Source organism: Culex quinquefasciatus, chromosome 3 (genome assembly GCF_015732765.1).
Source record: "Culex quinquefasciatus strain JHB chromosome 3, VPISU_Cqui_1.0_pri_paternal, whole genome shotgun sequence".
Taxonomy (NCBI): domain Eukaryota; kingdom Metazoa; phylum Arthropoda; class Insecta; order Diptera; family Culicidae; genus Culex; species Culex quinquefasciatus.
The window spans coordinates 6,247,328-6,259,206 of NC_051863.1; positions in this window are offsets into that span (position 1 = coordinate 6,247,328).

Genomic DNA, 11,879 nt, shown 5'->3' on the forward strand with positions numbered 1-11,879 from the left:
AAAATATGGTCTGTCCTTTGCTTGAAATTGAGTGTTTTTATTTTATTTTTATGTAGTTTAATTTTTAAAAGATCTATGGAATGAGCTATTTATGAATAATTTCAACCAGAGTCATAAAAATAAATACTTAAATCTTTTAAATATATATTTTTTTATCAAATTTGAAAGTAATTAAGTAATTTATGTAATTAATAATTTTGGCCCAGTAATTTGAGTAATTAATTGGCAGGCTGCAAGTAATAAACGCTTCTGGAAACTCTTGGAAGAAGCTACTTTTGTGATTCTCTTTGTTTCGTCGTTCGTGTCCGTCGAAGGTGACCTTAAACGGCAATGATCAATGACGACCAACTTTTTCATAACAACAAAGTTGCAGGCAAACGATGAAAGGTCGTGCCAACTTTTTCCGATTTCGTGACTGACAGAAAGGTTTCCCGAAGCATTTACTACTTGTCAGTCTGTCGATAAATTACTCAAATTACTTGGTCAAAGCCAATTTATTACTTTAATAACTTTTATTGAGTAATTTTTTATATAAAATATTATTCAACATTGTTTTTTAAGTAATTCATTTAATAATTCTTAACAAAGTATAACAATAAAATTGTAAAAAAAATGCTTACCTGAAAATCAAACTATAAAAATATCGCTGAATATTAAGATAAGGACTAAAAGTATAAATTTTTGTCCGAAGTTTTAAATTGTGCTAGTTTAATTTTGTTCAACAATCATAAATTTTGTAAATATTACGATTATTGAAAAAAAATTAGAATTATTTTTCAGAAAAGCAATCATTCAGAAATATCAGCATTAAATTTATTTCACTTAAAACTTGAAACCGAAAGTATATAAATTTTATTGATCTTTTGTTTTTAATGTTGGGGTCGAAATTAGCATTAAACCCTCTACTGTCATTTTTTCGAAAATTTTTATTCTTCCCTTGTTTAGGAGGTTATTTTGAACAACTTTTGTTCTACGAAAAACTTTACTTCTTTTGTTTTATGTTTTTCTTGTTTCATTATTAGTATTTTAATTTGCATTTCTCTTGTTTAGTTTATGTATAATTTTGGTAGAATTGGGCCTATTCTACCACCTCCTAACATTACATTTTACCTGCATAATTTTTCATGTTTTTACAGCCACTTTTTCAATTTTTTGCTTTTTTTCACATTTTCTGCCATAAAATGGCACCATTATCATTGACCTTGTAAAAAAAATCCGTAGACACATAGTCTGGGACACTAGAAAACTTACTGCATACTTCTTTTTACTTAAAATATAGAAAATGCTAGTTAAAAACACAGCCAAAGTTGACCCCTAACGAAATGACATTTTTGAAAACATTGGTCAAGTCACATTAAACAAGTGAAACTTCCAACCCATAAATTTTCTAAAATTTTAAGAGTTTTTCTTTTCAATGCTTTTTAACGATCAAAAATTTGTTGAAAAATGGATTTTTGGAGAATTTTTTAATCGCAGCCCGTCTAAAGGCGGGTTTGGGTTGTAGAGGGTTAAGCAGGATGGTGCGAAAACTAGTTAAAAGATTTTTAAATTTTTTTTAATAGACTAGTTTTTCTTGTTCTTGTTTTAAGTGGCACACAGCCACCAAAGAAGTTGTTGTCTGCTTATTCCAAAATTGTTGAACTTACGGACCCAATCTTGAAATAATATGATTATAAAAGTTAACAAATTTTGTTGTAAATCTTTTTGGAAATAGTAGCTAAGCGGATGAATAAAAATTTACATCGATAGTTCCCGTAGCTTTGAAGATACTAAAATGTCTGTAACAAAAATTTTTGGTGCAAAAAATCTGGTTGATGTGCACCGTTAAGTGAAACACTTGAAATGTGCATTTTTTTATATCTTCATGGAGGAAAGGTTTAATTTAATTGACAATTTTCATTGTTTAAGAACAAGTCCACGAGCAATGCATACCCATCTCGCATCGACCTCACCAATGTGCCTGAAATTTTCAGGGATTGTTTGTACAAATAAAACTAGCCAAAATATGAGCACTCTAGGCCAACGGGAAGCGGGGCAAATCGGGACAGAAAGTTTTATAGATTAAAAACGTTAAAATTTTTAAAAATGCTGTAACATATTGCAGGGAGAAGCATCCCTTTTAACTATAACGCCATGTCCTGTTGACCTAAAGTGCTCATATTTTAGCCAGATGCTAGTTTTATATGTACAAATAACCCCTGAAAATTTCAGGCAGATTGGTGAGGTCAATGCGAGATGGGTATGCTTTGCTCGTGGACCCGCTCTTAAAAACATACAAAAAAACATAAACTTCAACAAAAATCTTGTTATGCTAGCCTGAAAATATTTGAGTTTTTCGCTCTGCAAAATTACCTTGGCGTCATATAAAACGAAAAAAAAACCTACAGTTCAACTGTTTAGTTCAAACCAATATAACAGCCAGCAGTTTTCTACCGATAGCAACTGGATGGTTGATTGATGCACCGTAACCAACTAGTCAAATTTGGTGTACCTAATACGCTTTGAAGCTGCATAGGAGGCAAAAAAAGCAACTCCAACTACTGCTAGTTATTGGCTTTGCCTCTCACTCCCTTCATCCGTGAATAAAACTGGGTTTTGTGATAATATTTTATTCATTCCACTTTGGCAAATTTTGCTCCGGGGGGAGCATTTTATGAGCTTCAAAATAACTGCAAACGAAACGAAGGCAATATTTGATTGGCATTCCGGAAGTTTGTGTGCGGAACAAAGTTGCATTTGTTTCAAATTTTCAAATTGTTTTTTTTTAGACTGCAGTTGTTAGAAAAATGCTCCGTCTGCAAAAAAAAAAAACAATTCAAAAATTCCAGTTTCAGATATTGGATTAGTTTGTAACTAGCAAAAATATGCAATATTAGTTCCCCACCCCAACTTTATTAAACCAAACATTTTCCCATAGAAATCTGCAAAAAAAAAGAAACCAGTCCTATGCAGAATTTATTTTCCCTCAATTTCTGATGAATTCTCCACCGCACACGTGAGAGCAACGCAACCCTTGAGCACTTCTCATTTCGTCCATCATTTGCGCTTTCCGGAACACTTTACCCCAGGAGTGCATGTCTGGGAAATTAATCTATCATCTAAGCGATGTTTAAATGCAATGAAATAATAATTACTCTCTTACCATTAACGCCACCACTCAGCTCACACACACACACGTTCACGAGGGAAGGGAGATGGCTTGGGAAATCACCGGTCTGAATATCGGGAACGAACTCCGATTTCCCACTCAAGAGGACCGTTCCACCGTTTGAGGAACCTGTAATGAATGCACACGTGCACAGAAAGAATGTTGAATGTAAGGACTGCAATAATAATGGTTGAAATCGGAAAAAATTAACACATATCTTTGAACATGTTATAAGTTAGGACTGATTTGAAAATTTCAAAAATATTTTTTTATAAATAATAAAATATTATGAGTTGAATATCGTCTTTGATTCCTTGCAATTTAAAATGCTGTTTCTCAACAACCATCGAATCTTCAATATGTTAAACCAAATTATTTATAGGATTTATCTAAGCTTGGTAAACAAGTCATGTTTTCAACAAATTAAACAATTTTTAGTGTACATTACTCAAAAACGGTGCATCGAATATAAACATTATTTTACGTCTAAGAATAGAGGCAAACCTTTTTATTGCATATTTTACTTTCCCTCATTTTACTTTGACTTTAAATAGTTTTGCAATGATTTGGTTCAACCATTTTTTAATAAATGAGACATTTTTGCTGAACACATTGTCATAACGTTTTTTTTAATAATAAAAAATCGAATAGTTCTGTATGTGTTTTCACATTTTTATATTCAATATGTCAAAAGTAAAATATTTTCAATTTCGAATCTTGAAATAAAGTACTTTTAAACTTTTAGCAAATTATGAATTTTGGAACCACAGAACTGGAAAAACTTTTGTAATATATATTTACAATAAATAATTGAAATTCAGCTAACTTTTGGTTAATAATAACTGTCATAATGTATAAAGCATTTGCAATACATTTATGTACAGTTTTTGTCCCTCGACTTTGGTCAAGGATCGAAAAAAACGAGGATGAAAAAATCAATAATTTTGAAAGTAATTTTCAATCCATTGATTCTTTAAAATGTTGCTTAGAAAACGGTTTGATCAATGCATTTTATTGGTTTGAAGTCACTTTGCAATCATCAGTTCTCAAAATCAGGAAAAAGTTAAACTCAATTGAAGTAATTGTCTCCCCTCCCGTTTTAATTTCCCCTAATAAAATCAACCGGTGAAAAAAATATTGCTTGAACATTAAAATTTTTGGTTGAGAACAACTTCAACACTGGATTATCTACTTTTTAAGTTTAAGAATACACTGTATTAATAAGTTTTCAATATTTTTTATCAAAACGGTATGTTTTGCTTAATTTTTAATTTCTAAATTACAGATAAATTTACGTAAGACCTTATAAATTAATAAAAAGTAATGTAGAAATGTAAAAGCAAATTTTCTTAAATTAGGCTTAGAATTAAAAAAAACTTGTACCCTTCAACCTTGAACAGAGCTGATATGGCTAGAAACATGAATTTTTACTACCCTTTTTGAGCTTTGATAACGATACACCATTTCGAAATTGTTTTTTTTGGAATGCTGTCATGAAATATTTTTGAATTGATAAACACTGATTTCAAAAAAAACTTTAAAATGCCTTGCAATAAAAATCAAAAACATTTTTCATTACAAATTTGATCTTTCAAAATGATTTTCGAAATTTTATTTCGCTTATTTTTAATTTATTCCAAAATTCAAAAATTTAAAATAAAAGCAAATCTCCGGTAAAACATTTTTGCACCATTCTTATTTATTTTACAAAAGATGTCTTTTCAAGTTCCCTTAAACATAAAAAAAAATCGGTCAGAAAAATGAAATAATCATATTAATTATTATTAGATTATTATTGATTTTAGAATAATGCAAGGAAAAATAATATTTGTAAAATGGCTTTCTTTTTACATTGGGAATGTAAACGTCTTTCTTTTTTGCCGAAAGTTGTTTCACTGAGTGGACATTTTCTAGAATGTTTTTATTTTTATTATTTAAAATTTATAGTGATTGCTTTTAAATATTTTTGACTGAATATAACATCAGAATCTTTTTTTTCAAAATATTTTGACTACATGTCTTTTTATTTGTAGTCAAAACAAAATCTCTCAGAAAAAAATCACATATTCTTTAATTTATGAATGCGATTGATCGGAAATTCCTTTTTCAAAATACATTGAAAAATTAATTTTCCGATAACAAACCTTTTTAAATGATTTTTTTGGAACTGCAAGATGCATAGAATATTTCTCTAAAATAAAAATAAATGTTTTTTTAAGCTGCAAAAACATTCAATAGAATGCAAAAACTCGCATAAATACTTTTTGAAAAATCAATTTGTTTTCGGAAAACCTGCTTTTTTTAATGAATGCAAAATTAATTAAATACGTTTAGAAAAACTAATTTGTTTTCAATATACGTTTAAAAGAATGCAAATAAAAACATATTTTTTTTCAATGAATTTATTTTGTTTCTGTTTTTGAAGTGGCTATGGTAAAAAAAAACAATTAAAAAATCAACAGTCAATAATTTTCAAAGAACTGTTTATTTGGGAAATAACGCATAAACTAGACTAATAAATTTATCTTTTAAATGGTCCAAAGAACTGGTCATGTTAAAATGAGTGCATAAATTACAGAAATTTGTTTTTGTTTATAAATAAATTAATTTTCCAAGAACTGGCTTGATAACTATTTTTGTTGAAAAGAATGATAAAAATCTCACAGAAATTCATAAAATCATCATTAAGAAAGTTCAATGAACAGGTCATGTTTAGAGAAAAAGCTGTTAGATATTCATAAAATTATCTTTTAAATGGTCCACTTAACCAGTCATGTTTGAAAAAAAAACTCAAGTATTTTTATTTTTTTAAACTACAAATCTGTTCTACGCAATACGGTTTTGGATTAAACTAGCTTTCTTCTTCTTTTTTTTTTTCATTCGGCGAAACCAGGGATGCCACTTGTTTTTTTAAAATGTCTGTAAAAAAGTCTGTGTATGTCTGTGCATTTGTCTAAAATTCAAATATATCAATTCACAGTCATTGAAATCCATCAGAAATTGCGTTTTTAAGCATTTGAATACTTACGAAATAAGTTTCGACAAAAAAGATTACAAAATAATAATTTAATGAAGTAGCATAGCATAGCATTGGTGTCTACCCGTAGCTGCTACTTCGTTATTGACCAGGACCCCCAAACATTGCTCCGTGGACCACAGATGAAAAGTAGGAACCAATCATCACCCCTTCGCAATTTTCAAAGGTCCCTATCGTGCGGATCAATACCGACGCCGGCCACAACCAGTGGTAAGACACGGGGATGTGGATGGGAATGTTAGTCCGATACTTGAGTGATGGGACCGCCAAATCGACTGCGTCTCCGACAAAGTATCACATGAGTTTAGAGGGGTTAGTAAGATGGGTATGAGGTCTGGATTCACTGTGGTAGGTGATGCGACCATGAGCAATTTGTTTATCGGTTGAAATTTTAAAAATCTTAGGCAGCCGACTGCGGAAAGATACCTATCTAGGGATTTAAAAATAGTATTAATTCGACCGCGATTCTCCAGAAATTCTCCGTCGGCGTGCCTTCCGATCAACGGTGATGTAGGAAGGGCTTCATTCATTAAAATTATTTTATATCATAAGCCTTAAAACATATCCGTCGACGTGCCTTCCGATCCTCGATGATATGGAAAGGACTTAATCCAGCAATACGACTTGCTTGTCTCAAAAAACAAAAATCAGATCGTTTCTATCGAAAACTATATAAAGAGAACAAAAATAAAATTCATCGGCCAACGAACGCGCGAACAAAAAATAAATGAAAAAAAAAGAAGAAGAAATCCAATCACCCCATGCAATCGAACAGCGACACAAAAGAGACGGAAAATAACACGAAAAAACAGGACTGAGCGTCCACACAGGCACCGCACTACTCTACAAAATAATAATTTAATGAAGTTTTTTAAAAGTCTGTGCACCTCGAAAAATGTCTGACACAAGCTCAAAAGTCTGTGAAACACAGACAAATCTGTGTATCTGGCATCCCTGGGCGAAACGTCCCATTTGGAGAAACGACTTTAGGCAAAATTTAACGCACCCGGGAATTGATGAATAAAGTTTCATTTAAAAAATACAAAGAAAACTTTAGTCACGAAAACGTAGAGAATCTCTCTTCTGTCAAAATTTTGGTAAATATCCATGAATTTGTGAAGATTTTTTTATACCTAAAGCTTCAAATCTTTCTGATCTTTGTTCAAGATTCAATTTTTGAAGCAATTTTTTTAACAGTTTCAAACACTCGATTGTAGGATTTTTTTGGTTTAACAGTTCTGTTTTACGTTTTAACTAGGGGAAATTCTCGTATCTTTGGCAGGTTAAGCTCTCGCTCCTAACTCCATCCAATTTGCTGATTTTCACTATTTAAACAACTAATTTTGCAAAACTTATGATTGAAACTATCTTGCTCACTTCTTATTCAGCTATTTATCACCCGATTTCAGTTGAAAACGCTTTTAATTAGCTTTAATTGAATGTCAAAGTTCTGGCCTGCCAACATTAGAGGCACGCTGGAATTAGATGCTATTCCCCTAAATCAGAACAAAGTGAGCAAGCAAAGTTCTGCCAAAGTTTTTGTACTAAAATTTGTTAGTAATTTAAAAACTAGCAAAGTTGGTGGAAATAGGGTCGAATTTATAATCTGCCACAGATTTGAATTTTTTTTTCCAAAATTATTACATAAAATGATAAATCAAAAAAAAATAATTTTGTTAGTGTAGTAATGCTGGAAAATGTAATCTGTGCATTTCCCCTTTGCAAGCACCTCTCTGGCAGATTTTCCATTCCAGTTCAAGAGCGGAGGATGTGGTCGTATGTGATGGGTTGCAGCAATAGCTGAAAAGGATCCGTTGCACGATGGCCCGGTGGCGCTTCTCAAAAGATTTGCTCCGCACTTGTTTGGGTGCAAACGAAAGGGACTTTGCCGAGAAATGGAAATCCAATTGCAGTTTCGCGAAGAAAAAATCTCCAAACATTTGAACATGAATAGAATATTCATTATTTTGAGCTGGATTTGGACGGTGGGGAGATCTAAATCATACATGCAGCTGCAATCAGTGCAAACCAACATAACGAGTTGTTGTCTTTAGTTGGGTAAATCTGCGAAAACTTCTGAAGAAAGCTAGGTTAATCCATGCTTGTTTGAATTAATGTGGAATTTACTTTCGCATTTGGGAAAAAGAGGATATCCAGAACTGACTGGAAACAAATGTGTTCAATCTTCAAGACTTTTTAATAAAACTGTCTGCGAAAGCACATCCGTTACAATCAAACTCGTTACTTCACAGCCCAAAATATATCGTTTACGCTAAAATTTCCAAAATTCCACCCGTACAGAGGCGAATTATTTTATTTCCCACTAAGTGCTTTTTACTAGCAGCCCTGTGATATCTAGCCTATACTTGTTTCTGTTTCTGTTGCTGTCGCGTGATTTACGACCGGATAATTTCCCGCTCTGCTTCTTCAAAGTGCAGAGTGGAATTCTTTTTCACAAGAAAAAAAATAAAAAGAAAAAACAGTTACCCCGGAAAAAGGGATGCCCCTCTTTTCTCTTTTCTCTTTTGGAGTGTTGGGTGGAAGGCAAAAGAGTCAATTTTCGCTTGAGGGAAAATCCAAGAAAGAAACGGTCGGATTAATAAGATCAAGCATTTTACGAGCGGGGAAGAGCAAGAGCACACGCAGAGACATGTGAAACGCACCGAGGAAAAATTTTATGGCCCCCAGTGCTTATTAAATTTTACTCTTGTTGGGGCTCGCAAATTTGTTTACTGGCGCACAAATCGACCCGCGCCACTGGAGCCCTGTTTCTAATGGCCTTGACGAAAGATATGCCGAAGAGTTGTGGGATTCAACAAGTTTAGCAGTTTGGTGGCACTGTACTGGCTTTTGATTTAAAAGCGGAGCGTTTAAAACACTGAAATTGATATTTTTATATGCATTTTGGAACTTCAATATCCAGAAACCTTCTAACGCCAGGTATTTTATTCACAGCTGGCAATTATTCGAAATTTCCAATGAAAAGCCTATCACGCAAAAATATATTCATGCAAAAAATTTCAAAAAGCATCAAATTCCATCAGTTTTTTTTTTCACCTTTCCAGCAGCCATCCATCTGCCACCACGTGCCAATATTGGGCCACTGCGTTTTTCAGCAAAAATTGCCACTCGCTCCATCCCCAGTTTGACAGGAAGTGAGATTCGCCCGTGTAATCAATTTTCCATTAGACCTTTCCGGCGCAGGCATTTGAAGCCAAAAATGTACAGTGCCACTACACACGCACACACACACACACATGAGAACGCATAAACGTACCCTCTAGTTTAGCTCACTTACACGGGTAAGGTAGTTTGACAAATATTGTGACATAAATTAAAAACATCAAACCTCTGTGTCTGAACCTGCCGGTATCAGGTTTTGGGTTTTCTCTAAAAAAATTAAGGACTGTTAAATAAAGCTGCGGCAAACTTTGCTTCACTTACCATTTTTGCAATATACTACCTCTCGTCATAAAATCAAACTCTCCTCACAACCAGTCAGCAATCAATCTCGAATGCCGTCCGGTCAGCCGTCATCGGGGTCCACTCCCGGGTTTAGATTTTTCGAAGCTCAATCCGGCAAAAAAAAAGCAGCACCGGAAATGAAAGGGGTCAATTTACTGCTGCTTAATTTTACTGCCTCCTCCCAACAACTCCTCGCACCAAGAATTGTTACAACCAGGGCGGCGGTGGAGCCAAAGAACCTGGAAGTGTGGAAAATGGCTTTCGAGACCCATTACCAAGTGTATCAGCGGGGGAAACCTCACTCTCTCTCTCTCTCTTGTGTCCGTTTCGAAATTCAATATGCAGTCTGCCAGACTGGCTACGGGCAGGGTTTCATCTCTCTGGACACAACCCAAAACATTTTCCCGGGAGGCGTCCCACTTGGGAATGATTTTTTCCTCAGCTCCTCTAAAGCCGGATCCTGAAAATAGAAAATGGTCCAGCAGAGGATTATCACAAAGTGATGGGGGTTTGGCGCGGAGAGGGAATTTATTTAGGGTCATAAAAGTTGATAGGGCCATTCATCGATTTTACAGCTCACACTCGGCGGAGCCGGAGCCTCCCGGAAATATTTATCCGGCAGGAAAATGCGATTTTGCCCCCTCAGAGCGAAGCGGAAGTCCGAGCAAAGGAAGCTTGGCTTTGGTTTGTCGTAAAATAGGCGAAAAGTTATGCACCAGAGTTTTGCAATATTAAACTGTTCGATTAATGGGCACATCTGAGCAAATGACAAAATAGTCAAAATTGTCAAAATTGTCAAAATTGTCAAAATTGTCAAAATTGTCAAAATTGTCAAAATTGTCAAAATTGTCAAAATTGACAAAATTGTCAAAATTGTCAAACTTGTCAAAATTGTCAAAATTGTCAAAATTGTCAATATTGTCAAAATTGTCAAAATTGTCAAAATTGTCAAAATTTTCAAAATTGTCAAAATTGTCAAAATTGTCAAAATTGTCAAAATTGTCAAAATTGTCAAAATTGTCAAAATTGTCAAAATTGTCAAAATTGTCAAAATTGTCAAAATTGTCAAAATTGTCAAAATTGTCAAAATTGTCAAAATTGTCAAAATTGTCAAAATTGTCAAAATTGTCAAAATTGTCAAAATTGTCAAAATTGTCAAAATTGTCAAAATTGTCAAAATTGTCAAAATTGTCAAAATTGTCAAAATTGTCAAAATTGTCAAAATTGTCAAAATTGTCAAAATTGTCAAAATTGTCAAAATTGTCAAAATTGTCAAAATTGTCAAAATTGTCAAAATTGTCAAAATTGTCAAAATTGTCAAAATTGTCAAAATTGTCAAAATTGTCAAAATTGTCAAAATTGTCAAAATTGTCAAAATTGTCAAAATTTTCAAAATTGTCAAAATTGTCAAAATTGTCAAAATTGTCAAAATTGTCAAAATTGTCAAAATTGTCAAAATTGTCAAAATTGTCAAAATTGTCAAAATTGTCAAAATTGTCAAAATTGTCAAAATTGTCAAAATTGTCAAAATTGTCAAAATTGTCAAAATTGTCAAAATTGTCAAAATTGTCAAAATTGTTAAAATTGTCAAAATTGTCAAAATTGTCAAAATTGTCAAAATTGTCAAAATTGTCAAAATTGTCAAAATTGTCAAAATTGTCAAAATTGTCAAAATTGTCAAAATTGTCAAAATTGTCAAAATTGTCAAAATTGTCAAAATTGTCAAAATTGTCAAAATTGTCAAAATTGTCAAAATTGTCAAAATTGTCAAAATTGTCAAAATTGTCAAAATTGTCAAAATTGTCAAAATTGTCAAAATTGTCAAAATTGTCAAAATTGTCAAAATTGTCAAAATTGTCAAAATTGTCAAAATTGTCAAAATTGTCAAAATTGTCAAAATTGTCAAAATTGTCAAAATTGTCAAAATTGTCAAAATTGTCAAAATTGTCAAAATTGACAAAATTGTCAAAATTGTCCAAATGTTCAAATTGTCAAAATTGTCAAAATTGTCAAAATTGTCAAAATTGTCAAAATTGTCAAAATTGTCAAAATTGTCAAAATTGTCAAAATTGTCAAAATTGTCAAAATTGTCAAAATTGTCAAAATTGTCAAAATTGTCAAAATTGTCAAAATTGTCAAAATTGTCAAAATTGTCAAAATTGTCAAAATTGTCAAAATTGTCAAAATTGTCAAAATTGTCAAAATTGTCAAAATTGTCAAAATTGTCAA